The 13463-nt window shown below is 41.1% G+C and overlaps 1 protein-coding gene across 1 annotated transcript in view; it reads right to left on the bottom strand.

Moving 5' to 3' along the window:
- LOC102489567 (protein FAM163A) overlaps nt 1-13463 on the bottom strand; it is a 142761-nt gene that overhangs the window by 99109 nt on the left and 30189 nt on the right. The window contains exon 2 of the mRNA XM_027767807.1: nt 51-194. The gene's annotated coding sequence lies outside the window, so the exon portion shown is untranslated. The remainder of the gene's footprint in view (nt 1-50; nt 195-13463) is intronic.

Genomic DNA, 13463 nt, shown 5'->3' with positions numbered 1-13463 from the left:
ACTCTTTCAAAACAAACAAACAAACAAACATGCAAAGGAGGGTCACCCACCTCATTATTCCAGGTCTGTGGTTGTTTACACACTCCGCTCTTTCACTCTCTATCCACAGGTTTTAAATATTGAGCTCAGGTTTCCACGTGCTGCTTTTTCTCGGCACCATCAGCTGTCACACCTCCATTCTTCTCTCATCTCATCTTTTCTCAAAGGCAAAACATAAAATATGAGGGAGTGCCTGACTTTGTTATAAACTACACACGCGGAGAGAAGGGAAGGCAACATACATGCACAGCCTCACAGAGCGTTTTACACCGAACCCCAGTGTCACTGCCATCATCCCGAAGCTCTCCGCCCCCTTCCCATCCCACTAAGGCAACAACTATCATGACTTTATGGTAATTACTTCCTTACATATCTTTATGGTTTTATCCATTTTTCATGCATCCCTAAATACTATTATTTAGTTTTGCTTGTTTTTGAACTTTCTGCAAATACAATAATACTTACACAGCATGCATATTTTCAAGTGCCAGGCCTCCAGTCACCAGCGTGTGTGTGCATGTGCATGTGCACGCGTGTGTGTGTGGTGTTTTAGGACAGGCTCTCACTCTGTCATGACCCTCCTGCCTAAGCCTCTTGAGTAGTTTGTATTACAGGGTGAGCCAGGGTTCTATCTTGGCACCCAGCCTTTTGGGGTGGGCTGGGAATCAAACCAGGCCTACCATGCAGCCTCAGCCTACCAGCAGCCACATCTGGCACCTCTACTGTAGCTGGAATCATCCATTTTTGTTGTATGTAGTTGTGTAATTGCAGTTCATTCATTTTCATTGCTACTTAATATTTTCTTAAATGAACATCCCTCAATTTATTTGCCCATTCTGGTTCTAAAGACATCTGGACTGTTTCCAGTTTGGGACTATTACCACTGATATTGCTAGTAACATTCTCGTATATGTCTCCTAACTTTTCATTAGGGCACATACTTTGGTGAAGAATTGCTGGATTATATAGCACATCTTATATTTAGCTTTATTAGATGATGTCAAATTGTTTTTCAAAATAGTCGTTAAATTTATACTCCCATCAGAAATGTATGGTAGCGCCAATTGTTTCACATCCTTGCCAAACACATTATTGATTTATTATTGTCAATTTGGTGGATGGCATTACCTTGCAATCATCATTTCATATCCCTAGTTACTAATGAAGCCGAGTGCTTCTACATGTGTTTGTAGGCTACTGAATTTTCTATTGGGTGAGGGACCTGTGAAGATTTTTCTTTTAAGCTGTTCGGCTTTTTCTTATTGACTCATAAAAACTTCTTATATACCTATCCTGGCTGTATGTCCTTGTTAATTATAGATCACACTTATCTCCTACTCATTTAATAGCATATTTTAACAAAGACCTGTTTTATTTTGTTTTAAGAGAGATTTTTGCTATAGGGCACATGTGCTCGCTGGAGAGACAGAGAGACAGAGAGAAAGTAAGAAATTACCCCCTGGGGCGATGGTCATGTCATAATCCCTTCTCTTCCATTTTCCTCTCAGAATTTTGGGCATGCATGCACATGCACCTGGCATGAGTTTTAAGCTGCCGGGCCCAGGACTAGAGCCACAGTTGACTATGTGGGAGATCAGCGACATAACCATTAGGCAATCCACTGGTCCCAATAAAGAATAGTTTTTTAAATCTGATTTTCATTTTAAGATACTGTAGGTCTGCATGCAGTTCTAAGAAATAATACAGTAAGATTCAAAGTACCCTTTACCTAGTTGTCCCCAGTGTTAATATCTTTTTTGTTTTGGAGAGGTGGTTTTTGTTTGTTTGTTTGTTTTTTGCTATAGGGCGCGTGCACTTGCCAGAAAGACAGAGAGAGACAGAAAGCGAGAAATTATCACCCCCCAGGGGGATGGCCACACCGCAATTCTTTCTCCTCCATTCTCCTCTCAGGATCTTGGGCATGCTCACGCACACGCCCGACGTGAGTTTAAGCCACCGGGATGCTCACGCACGTGCCCGACCTGAGTTTAAGCCACCGGGTCTAGGACTTGAACCGCGATTGACTACATGGGAGTCCAGTGACAGCCATTACGCCAACTGCTGGTCCCCCAGTGTTAATATCTCGCAAAACTATAGCACAATAGCACAGCCAGGATACAACACAAACAAGTCAAGACACCCAACATTTCTTTCACCTGGAGAATCCCTTGGACTGCCTTTTTGTAGCCGCACCTACATGTCTTCTGCACCCCGCCTCATCACAAGCCTCTAAAAAGCACATACCCATTTCCCATTTCCAAAACTGCATCATTTCAAGAATGCTATATAAATGAAATCAGGCGGCATGTAACCATTTGTAATATTTTCCCCACTCAGCACGATTCTCTGGCGATTCATCCAGATCATTGCATATGTCGATATTTTATTCCTCTTTATTACTCAATAGGATCCCATGGCATAGATGTAGCGCATTGCTTAACCATTAACCACTGAAGGACATCCGGGTTTGTCTGTGTGGCGTTTGTCCCAGTTTGGGGCTATTACGAATAAAGTTGCCATAAACATTTTTGTACAGATTTTAGTATAAAAAATAGTTTTCCTATCTCTGGGATAAATGCTCAAGAGTCCAACTGCTACATTGAATGGTGGTTGCATGCTAAATTTTAAAAAGACTGTCAGCCTATTTTCCAGAGTAGCTGTGCTATTTTATATCCCCTAGGAATGTATGAGTAATCGGCCCTTCCACATCCTTGTCAGCATTTGCTGTTGTCAATGTTTTAAAAAGTTTACCCATTCTGAACCAGCAGTTAGTGTAATGGCTATGTCACTGGACTCCCACGTAGTCGACCGCGGTTCGTATCCAGGACCCGGTGGCTTAAAACTCATGCTGAGCGCGTGTGCGTGCGTGCCCAAGATCCTGAGAGGAGAATGGAGGAGAAGGGACTGCGGCGTGACCATCCCCCCTGGGGGGTGATTTCTCACTTTCTGTCTCTGTCTCTCTCTGTCTGTCTGGCGAGCGCACGTGCCCTATAGCGAAAACCTCTCCAAAAAAAAAAAAACCGGTGGCTTAAAACTCATGCTGAGCGCGTGTGCGTGCGTGCCCAAGATCCTGAGAGGAGAATGGAGGAGAAGGGACTGCGGCGTGACCATCCCCCCTGGGGGGTGATTTCTCACTTTCTGTCTCTGTCTCTCTCTGTCTGTCGGGCGAGCGTGCGTGCCCTATAGCGAAAACCTCTCCAAAAAAAAAAAAAAGTTTACCCATTCTGATATGTGTATAGAGATTTCTCATTGTGGTTTTAATTTCCATTCTAACAGCTAATGATGTTGGGCATCTTTTCACGCACCTATTCACTATCTTTACTTCCATCTGTGTGCTCTCTTTGGTGAAATATTTGTTTATGTCTTTGGCCATTTGCTAATGGGATTTTTTTTCTGTTAAGTTTTCAGAGTTCTTGGGTCTGTGTTTTTGCAAATATTTCCTCCCAATATATACTTGTCTTCTCATCCTCTTTATATGCACATTGTAAAGTAAGTTTTTAATTTCGGTAAGGTCCAATTCTTCAGTTTTCCTACTATGAGCCATACTATTGTTGTCATGGCTAAGAACTCTCTGCCTTGCCCTAGATTTCAAAGGCTATTTATTTATTTATTTTTTCACAGTTTACATTTAGGTTGGTAATCCATTATGAGTTAATTTTTGAATAAGATATGAAGCTTAAGCCAAGATTATTTTCTTTATTTCTTCTTTTGGCCGAAGTATGTTCAATACCTCTAGCACCATTTGTTGAAAAGGCTTTCTGTCTTCCATTGAATTACTTTGCACCTTTGTTGTCAATCATTTGGTCATATTTGTCCGAGTCTATTTCTGGGTTCTGATTCAGGTGTCTTTCCTTCACCCACACCATGCCACCCTGATTACTGTAGCTACAAAATGTCTTGAAATTGGGTAGACTAATTCTGCTCATCTTATTCTTATTCAAAATTGTTTTAGCTTTTCTAGTTCCTTTGGCTTTCCATGTAAAGACTAGAATAATCTCTATATCTACAACAACAACAACAACAACAACAAAGCCCCAAAACCTTTGCTGATATTTTTATAAAAATTAGGGAGAAAGTATAGTCTTTTATGATTAAATATAAATTAGCTAGGTATCAAGTTAGCAAATTTGCCTTGTATTCCTATTTTTATGAGAGTTTTGTCATAAATGGGTATTGAATTTTGTCAACTGCTCTTAAATTGGTTTATATAATCACATGATTTATTTAAAGCTCATTAATATGATAGATTTATTATACTGATTGATTTTTGAAAATTAAACCAGCCTCGCATCCTTGGAGTAGAGTCTACTCAGTCAAGGTATTTAACTCTGCATCAGTAAAATAAATAAATAAATAAATTTGCACGGAGGGCACAGGCACTCACCAGTGAGAGAGACAAAGAGACAGGGAGGAAGAGAGAGAAAGGGAGAAAGCATCTCTCCCCAATGAGACGTGGCCATACCACAATCCCTTCTCTTCCATTTATATACCTCAATAGAATTTTGGGCAGGCACACACACTCCCAGTGTATTTTTCAAACCACCAGGCCAGGATTCAAACTATGCAGTCAGCCATGTGGTACCCAGCTATCTTAACAACCAGGCTACAGAGCAACCCATTAAATTATTTTTTTTTAACTTTCTAAAAATAGTTTCACTGAGGTGTAATCGATATACAAAAACTGTACTTTTTTTTTCCTTCTACAAGCAAGAGAGAGAAAAATATCACCTCTAACAGGGTCTTGACATTACAATCTACCCCTAGTCTTAGCCAATCCCAGATTAAGGGCTTTTTTTTTCCTGAGCCTGGTATACTCAGGGAGGCCTCCAGATGCCAACCTGGAACCCTTCCATATGGGTCAGCTTTGCAGTGTCTGCTTTTACTGCTGCACCACTGTCTGGCCCCAACTGCATATATTTAATATATGCCACCTGCTGAGTTTGGACATATAAGGGGACTCAAAAAGTTCATGGAAAAAATGGAATTAAAGTATGTGTTTATTTTGCTGTATAAAGTTTTTGAAACCCATGAATATTTTTTCATAATGTGCATTTCCATAAAGTTCGTGAAGACCCCCCCCCCTTACATGAATAATATGATACCATCACCATGATCGAGGTGGTACTTATCTCCCCCAAAGTTTCCTTGTGCCTCTTGTTTTTATGGGGGTTTGGGATTGTGTTATTTATGTTTAAAAAACACTTAACATAAGATCTACCCTCTTAACAAGTGCTTAAGTACACATACTTTTAAAAAATTATTTGTTTAATTTCATTTATTACTATTACTATTATTATTATTTTTTGGAGGTTTTTTTACTACAGAGCACGTACACTCATCAAAGAGACAGAGACAGAGAAACAGAAAGTGAGAAATCACCTCCCCAGGGGTAATGGCCACACCACAATCCTTTTTTCCTCTGTTCTCCTCTTAGAATCTTGGGCACATGTGCACACACGTCTGGTGTCGGTTTGAAGCCACCAGGTCCGGGATTTGAACCATGATCAGCCATGTGAAAGTCCAACAACATAACTGCTATACCATCTGCTGGTCCCAAATATTATTATTACGACTTTAATTAAATTTTCTAGAGAGATTTTTTTGCTATAGGGTGTATGTGCTTGCTGGAGAGACAGAGACAGAGAGACAGAAAGGTAGAAATCACCCCCCAGGGTGGTTGGCCATGCTTCAATCCTTTCTCCATTCTCTTCTCAGGATTTTGGGCACACATGTACATGTGACCGGTAGGAGTTTTAAGCCGCCAGATCTGGGACTTATATCACAGTCAACTACATGAGAGTCCAGTGATATAACCATTACACCATCTGTTGGTCCCTTCTTATTATTTTTATTACTATTATTCTTCTTTTTATAATTTGCTATAGGGCATGCATGCTCATCAGAGAGAGTGAGAGACAGAGTGGGAGAGAAAGTGAGAAAGCAAGCCACAAGGTCTGGGATTTGAACCACAGTTGGCCATGTGGGGATGCAGCGCCTAAACCACCTCTCCACCTGCTGGATCCCCAATAGAGTATTGGTAGCCATAGATACTATATTTACTTCAGCACTCTAGAACTTATTCATCTTGCATAACTGAAACTTCATACCATTGAACAATTCCCTTCCCCCCAGCCAAGTTCCTAGAAACCACCATTCTACTGTCTGCTTATTTTTTTTAAAGAATTGTTTTATTTAGCTTTATTTATTTATTTATTTTAATTTGACCAGAGAGGGACAGAGAGAGAGAGAGAGAGAGCGAGAGAGAGAGAGAGAGAAAGAGAAAGAGAGAGAGAGAAAGCAAGTCGCCAGGTTCGGGACTTGAACTGTAGTCGGTCAGGTGGGAGTCCAGTGCCCTTAACCACTGTGCCACCTGCCGGCCCTCTACTCTCTGCTTATATGAGTGACATTTTAAATACCTCACATACATGAATCATACCGCATTTGTCCTATGACTGGCTTATTTCACTTTGCATAATGTTGTCCAGGTTCATCCATATTGTTGCAGATAGCATGATTTCCTTCTTTTCTATGGCTGAATAATATTCACTATTACTGAATATATTCAATAATATATAACTGCATATATTAGAAAAGAAAAAAGTCTCAAAGTAATAATCTGAGTGTCTACCTCAATAACCTAGAAAAAGAAGGGCAAAATAATCCAAAAGCAAGAAGAAGGAAGAACAACATAAAGAAAGGGACAGAAATCAATCACATTGAAAGTAGATCAACGATGGAGAAAATCAATAAACGAAGAACTAGTACTTTAAAAAAGAGCAGTAAGATTAGCAAACTCAAAAAAAAAAAAAAACAGGACAACACAAATTATCCATGTTTTAGGAATAAAATGGCTCTCACTACATATCCTATATACACCTAAAGAATAACAAGAGAATAGAATGAATAACTCTACATAAATAATTTGACAAGATGGGGACCAGCAGTTAGCGTAATGGCTATGTCGCTGGACTCCCATGTAGTCAACCGTGGTTCGAGTCTCAGACCCGGTGGCTTAAACTCACGCCGGGCACGTGTGTGTGCGTGCCCAAGATCCCGAGAGGAGAATGGAGGAGAAGGGATTGCAGCGTGGTCATCCCCCCTGGGGGGTGATTTCTCACTTTCTGTCTCTCTGTCTCTCTCTGTCTGTCTGGCGAGCGCACGCGCCCTATAGCGAAAATCTCTCTCAAAAAAAAAGTACAAATTACCGTGTCTCACCCAATAAGAAATAAACAACGTGAGTAGCCCTATAACTGTGAGATAAATTAAAAGAATAAAATGTGGTATAGATATATTCAATAATATTCACTGTATCTCCTTCCCGGGGGGGTTTTGGGCATGCACACACACATGCCCAGCGTGAGTTTTAAGCTATCTGATATAGGACTCGAACCAAAGTTAGCAACATGGGAGTCCAATGCCTTAACCATTATGCTACCTGCTGGCCCCTGTTCAATACATTTTAAATTTCCCTTTGAGTCTTCCTTTTTGATCCATGGATTATTTAGAAGTGCTCAATTTGGTTTCGAATCATTTGGAGATTTCCTGGTATCTTCCTGCCATTGATTGAAGTTTGAATCCGCTGTGATCAGTCTTCTCTCTACTTTTTCTATCCAGTAAAATTCTAAATGCAACAAAAGAGCAAATACCCTTATCTTGTTCTTGATCTCACAGAGAGCCTTTATTCTCTTCTCATTGAGTATATAGTGTTAGCTGTTAGATTTTTCGTAGATGCCCTTTATCAGGTTGACCAAAATCCCTTCTATTCCTAATTTGTTTAGTGTTTTTATAATAAAGGGTTATTGGATTTGTCAAATGCTTCCTGCACCTATTGAGATAATCACATGGCTTTGCTTTTATTCTGTTGATATAGTGTATTACATTGATTGATTTTTGGATGTTAAAACAACTTTGCATTCCTAGGATAAATTTCAGTTGATTGTGGTATGTAATCCTTTTTTTAATAGTGCTAGATTTAGTTTGCTAAAATTTAGTTAAGATTTACATTTATAAAAATGAAAAACCATTTGATGATGATGGGGATAATAATGTCTTTGTCTTGACTGATATGTATGGCAATCATGCTGGAAAAAGAAATGTTATACACTGTAAAGAGATATGTGGTTAAATGTAATATAAAAAGATATATAATTTAAAAGATTGGCATCTATATGCATAAGAATATTTGTAGTTTTCTTTTTGGGGATCTTTGTCTAATTCTGGCATGAGGGTAATTTTGACGTCATAGGACGAATTGGCATGTGTTCTCTCCTCTTTTATTGTTCCAGAAGAGTTTGTGAAGGGTTAGTGTCAATGTGTTAAAAAAGGACTGTAAAACCATTCAACCCACTTAAAAATTATTCACTTATTTTATTATTTCCTTTTTTTTTTTTTTTGGAGAGGTGTTTGTTATAGAGCATGTATGCTTGCTGGAAAGACAGAAGGAGACAGAGAGACAAAAAATGAGAAATCACCCCCTCACAAGGGGGATGGCCACACCACAATCCCTTCTTCTCCATTCTCCTCTGGGGATCTTGGGCATGCACGCACATGTGCCTGGCGTGAGTTTACCAGGTCTGGGACTCAAACCGCGGTCACCTACATGGGAGTCCAGTGACATAGTTATTACATCAACTGCTGGTCACATATATTATTATTATTATTATTATTATTATTATTATTATTATTATTATTATTATTATTATTATTATTATTATTATTATTTAATTTGACCGGAGAGAAATAGGGAGAGAGAGAGAGGAGAAGTGAGAAAACAAGCTGCCAGGTCCGGGACTCAAACCACAGTTATCCATGTGGAAGTCCAGTGCCTTAACCACTACACTTCCTGCCGGCCCCCATTCAACCCATTTTACCTTAATGAAAGTCACATTCTTCCCTGCCCTTTGTCCCTCTGACAAAACTAGCACTGTAACCCCAAGACAAACGAAAAAGACAGCAGGAGTCAAAATCCAAGGCAGGACAGCTCCTAAGCTTGACGTCTTAAATATTACATAGAAAATTGCTGCCCAAAAAATAATCAAAGTCAAGAGGGCCACACGTAGGAAGCAAAGAACAATCATATCCCCCAAAGGACAATTGTATCCCCTACCTAAAGGATGTGAAAAATTAACCACTATTGACTATAATTAGGGCCTTCTATAAGAATTCTTGGGACCATTAACCACTACTTCTTCATAAAAACCTTACAAAATCCCATGTGACATAAGAGATAGAAACCCTAAGAATATAGTTAGGGGGACCAGCAGTTGGTGTAATGGCTATGTCGCAGAACTCCCATGTAGCCGACCGCGGTTTGAGTCCCAGACCCGGTGGCTTAAACTCACGTTAGGAGCATGTGCATGCGTGCCCAAGATCCCAAGAGGAGAATGGAGAAGGGATTGCGGCATGGTCATCCCCTGGGAGAGGGGGTGATTTCTCGCTTTCTCTTTCTGTCTGTCTCTGTCTTTCTGGCGAGCACACGCTCCTTACAGCAAAAACCTCTCCAAAAATAAGAAAAGAATATAGTTAGGGTGGAGCCAGTGGATGGCATAGCAGTCATGTCGCTGGACTCTCATATGGCCAACCACAGTTACAGTTCTGGTGGCTTGAAACTCACACCAAGCACATGCGTGTGAATGTCCAAGATCTTGGGAGGAGAACGAAGAAGGGATTGAATTACAGTGTGTCCATCCCCTTCAGGGGGTGATTTCTCATTTTCCCTCTCACTGACTCTGTCTCCACCCCCCTCCCCACAAAGTACATGTGCCCTAAGGCCAAAAAAAAAAAAAAAACCTCTAAAAAAAAAAGTATATAATTAGGGTACAGACCCAAAAGAAAATCACAAAATGACTAAGTTTTAAGATGGAGTGACAAAAGCTTAGCTGCTTGCTAGGGAGACCTGGCTTGTATCTGTGACTTAATGATTGACTCAAATAAAGGCTTTTTTCTGGTCCCACCACATCCCAGGAAGAAGACAATGGTCTTTTATGGCCCAAAGCTTTTGGGCAAAAGAGAGTCTCCTGACCTTCGCATCCACTCCAGAATTAAGAGAAATATCTGGACCCACCTGATAAGGAGTTCAAACCAGATCCACTTGGAGAACTCCTTCCTCCCACCCAGTTCCTGGCACTCTCCTGCCATCCCAAATATACACACACAGATTCACCACCTGGGACGGGACACTAAGTCAGCATTCTGATTACCGCTGAGGCAGTAAACTAACTGGGCAGGGCATCCAGATATGGGTGCTCATTCCTTCAAAGACCACCTTGGGCGTGTGTGATGAGATGGTTAAATTCCTCACCCAAGAGAGACGTGCAAGGAAGGAAAAAGCCCAGTACTATGACAGACCTCCCCTGCTGCACATTCACTACCAACCCTCAGGATAAAAGCAGCACCTAACCTCATGCCCATGCAGTTGTCCTTCTCTGGCAGCTGCCCATCCCAGTGTTTTTCAGGCATGGGGTTGTATTTTCTTTCTATTAGAAAGAAAATACTTTTCTATGAAAATTTCTTTTTCTACTTTACCAGTGGGGTTTTTCTTTTCTTTTCTTTTCTTTTTTTTCATTCTGCATCTCAGGGCAGGTCTCTTATCTTAGAGAGCTGGAGTTAAAGAACTGAGGATTTTACACAAGGCATCTCAACTCCCTACAGACGACTCATCCCCTGCAAGCTCCTTTTGAGCAGCACTAGGCTTGTCAACAAGCTGGCATGTCTCCTCACTATGACATTCTGGAAGCTTCTTTCTGGAAGCTGTTTCTCTCTTCTCACATGAGGTCAGCTTCTCACAGATAGAACAAGCCTAAATAAAATAAGAAGCCCAAACAAAGCCCCTTTGACCCAGATGAAAACCCCTCACCTCAGTTTTTCATTGGCAATCCATTTTTAGGGACCCACTCCCTATGTGGGAGCTGTAATCTTTCTTCCCTCTCTTATAAACTCTCCTCCTTACCATTCCTCCTCTGTGTCTGCATCTCTAATTTTTCTTTTTTTCTTTCTTTCCTTTTTTTTTTTTTTGTAGAGGTTTTTGCTATAGGACGTGTGCACTCACCAGACAGAAAGAGACAGAGACAGAAAGCGAGAAATCACCCCCCCCCCCCAGGGGGATGGCCATGCTGCAATCCCTTCTCCTCCATTCTCCTCTCAGGATCTTGGGCATGCACGCACACATGCTCAGCGTGAGTTTAAGTCACCGTGTCTGGGACTCGAAACGTGGTTGACTACGTGGGAATCCAGCGACATAGCCATTACGCTAACTGCTGGTCCCCGCATCTCTAATTTTTCTTGAGCTGCGAACAAGAAGCCATGTCTCCCTGCAGGTGCTAGATCTAATCACTCCTGTACCTCTACATTCCCTGCCTCACTTTCATTCCTAATTTTAGTCTTCCTTTTTTCTTTTTGTTTAAAAAATCAGTGGGCTGGCTTCCTAGTGGTGAAAAGAGCTGGATTCCACATGGCCACATATGGTTCAAATTCTGGTCCTGGTGGCCTGAAAAACATGTCAGGTATATGTGCATGTGTGTCCAAAATCTACAGAATGGAGAAATGGAGAAGGGATTGCAGTGTGACCATGCCCAACTAGGGGGTGCTCTGTCTCCCACTCTCTGTCTTTCTGTGTGAGTGCACATGCCCTCTGGCAGTTCAAAAAAGAAAAAGAAATAGGTTTGCACAATGGAGGGGGCAGGCTAGTCTGACATTTGCAGGGCAAACCACTAGGCTGGACGGGTTGGCAAGTGTTGATGCTGCAATCTTAAGGATTTTAAGTCTGAAGGAAGTCTAGAGACAGAATTCCCTCCTCTTCAAGTCTTTCCTCTTCAGGCCTTCAACTGATTCCATGAAGGTCATCCACATTACAGAGGGTAATCGGTTTCACTCATTCTTTTATTTAACTGTTAATAACATCCACAAAATATATTCACAGCAACATCTAAACTGGTATTAGACCAAGCAACTCACGCACGATAGCCTGCCTAATCAAGGCTATCTGTAACATAAACCACCATATCTGCTTAACCTTGCTTAACTGATGTTAGTAAAGTACGTTATAAAGTCAATTTTTAAAAATTATTATTAAACCCAAGGACCATTTAGACAGAGGCCATATCACTTAACAGAAGTGGGAAAAAAAACGAACCTCAACTAGTCCCTTGGCCAGTTGAAGCTGCTCTTCCTCCCTTATGTAACAAGGCTACCTCTTTCTTCCAAGGAAGTTTTGTGTCGAAAGTATAATTGGCGATTAAAGTAAGTTCATCTGGCAGTAGCTTTCTGCGATGCTGCAATGAACTGAATGTTTATGCTCCATTCATATTCTCTAATACTAACCCCCAAGGTGATTGTGGTGAGAGATGGAGCCTTTGGAAGGTGGTTGGGTCATAAGGGTGAAATCCTCATGAATGGGATTAGTGCTTTTTAGTAGAGATCCCAGGACAGTCAGGTGGTGGCACAGTGGGTAATGCAATTAGGCCCACGTAGGCAGGTTCCCAGGTGCATGTGTGCCCGTGATCCAGGCTGGCTGAGGCTGAGGGTGGATTGTGGCATGAACACCCTGTTGGGAGCACCCTTCCCTCTCCCCGCCCCCTTAGCTCTCTCTCAAAAAATAACAAAAAAGAGAACCCAGGGAGCTCATTCCTCTCTTACACCACGTACACAGCAGAAAGGCGTCATCTATAGACCAAGCAGTGGGTCCCCACCAGACTTCTGATCTGCCAGCGCCTCCGATCTAGGACTTCCTAGCCTACAGAACTATGAGAAAGACATTTATATTCTTTATCTATGGTACCGTTATAGCAGCCTGAACAAACTAAGACATCAGAAAGGAATATTAGCTTATTTTTGTCTTCCATTTGACCAACTCTGCCATGTGGGATTCAAGCCATGTATAAAAATCAGAGCTAGGATTCCAGTTTTTCTTTTTAAAGCTGTCAAGTGTTATTTAATCAGTGATTAAGACCACAGCTTTCTCTGCAGATGAGCCAGATTATCAAGCCTATCGTAGTGGTTTTCTGCTACACATGTCTACAATTTCTTATCCACATTTAAATTTCAAAAAATCTCTGAAAGTCAAAGTTTAAAATAAAGATCTCATTTGAATACAAAACCTGAGCTCAGCTGATCTGATCAGGGCAAAACCTAAGCTGCAATGAGACCAAGTCTCTAGTTAATCTCACTTGGTGTCAACATTTATTTATTTTGCTGCAAAAACATGATGTGTGTTTGACTACTGCTCCAGATTCTATTGGGGTGTGTTATGCTAATGAGCAGGAAATGCACCAAATGACCTTTCTAAAATTAGCAGGGAAATTGATTTTTAAAAAACTATTCTCCTTGAGGCAAGAGGAAGACTGTTACTCCTGGGATGCGAGGAACAGGAAGAAGAGAGGATAGGAACACAGGCATGTGGGAGAGGCTTTGAAGCTTATGATGTCACT

Source organism: Tupaia chinensis, unplaced genomic scaffold, assembly GCF_000334495.1.
Source record: "Tupaia chinensis unplaced genomic scaffold, TupChi_1.0 Scaffold000074_1, whole genome shotgun sequence".
Taxonomy (NCBI): domain Eukaryota; kingdom Metazoa; phylum Chordata; class Mammalia; order Scandentia; family Tupaiidae; genus Tupaia; species Tupaia belangeri.
The sequence above is the reverse complement of the archived record's forward strand: the minus strand, read 5'-3'. Positions and strand labels throughout refer to the sequence as shown.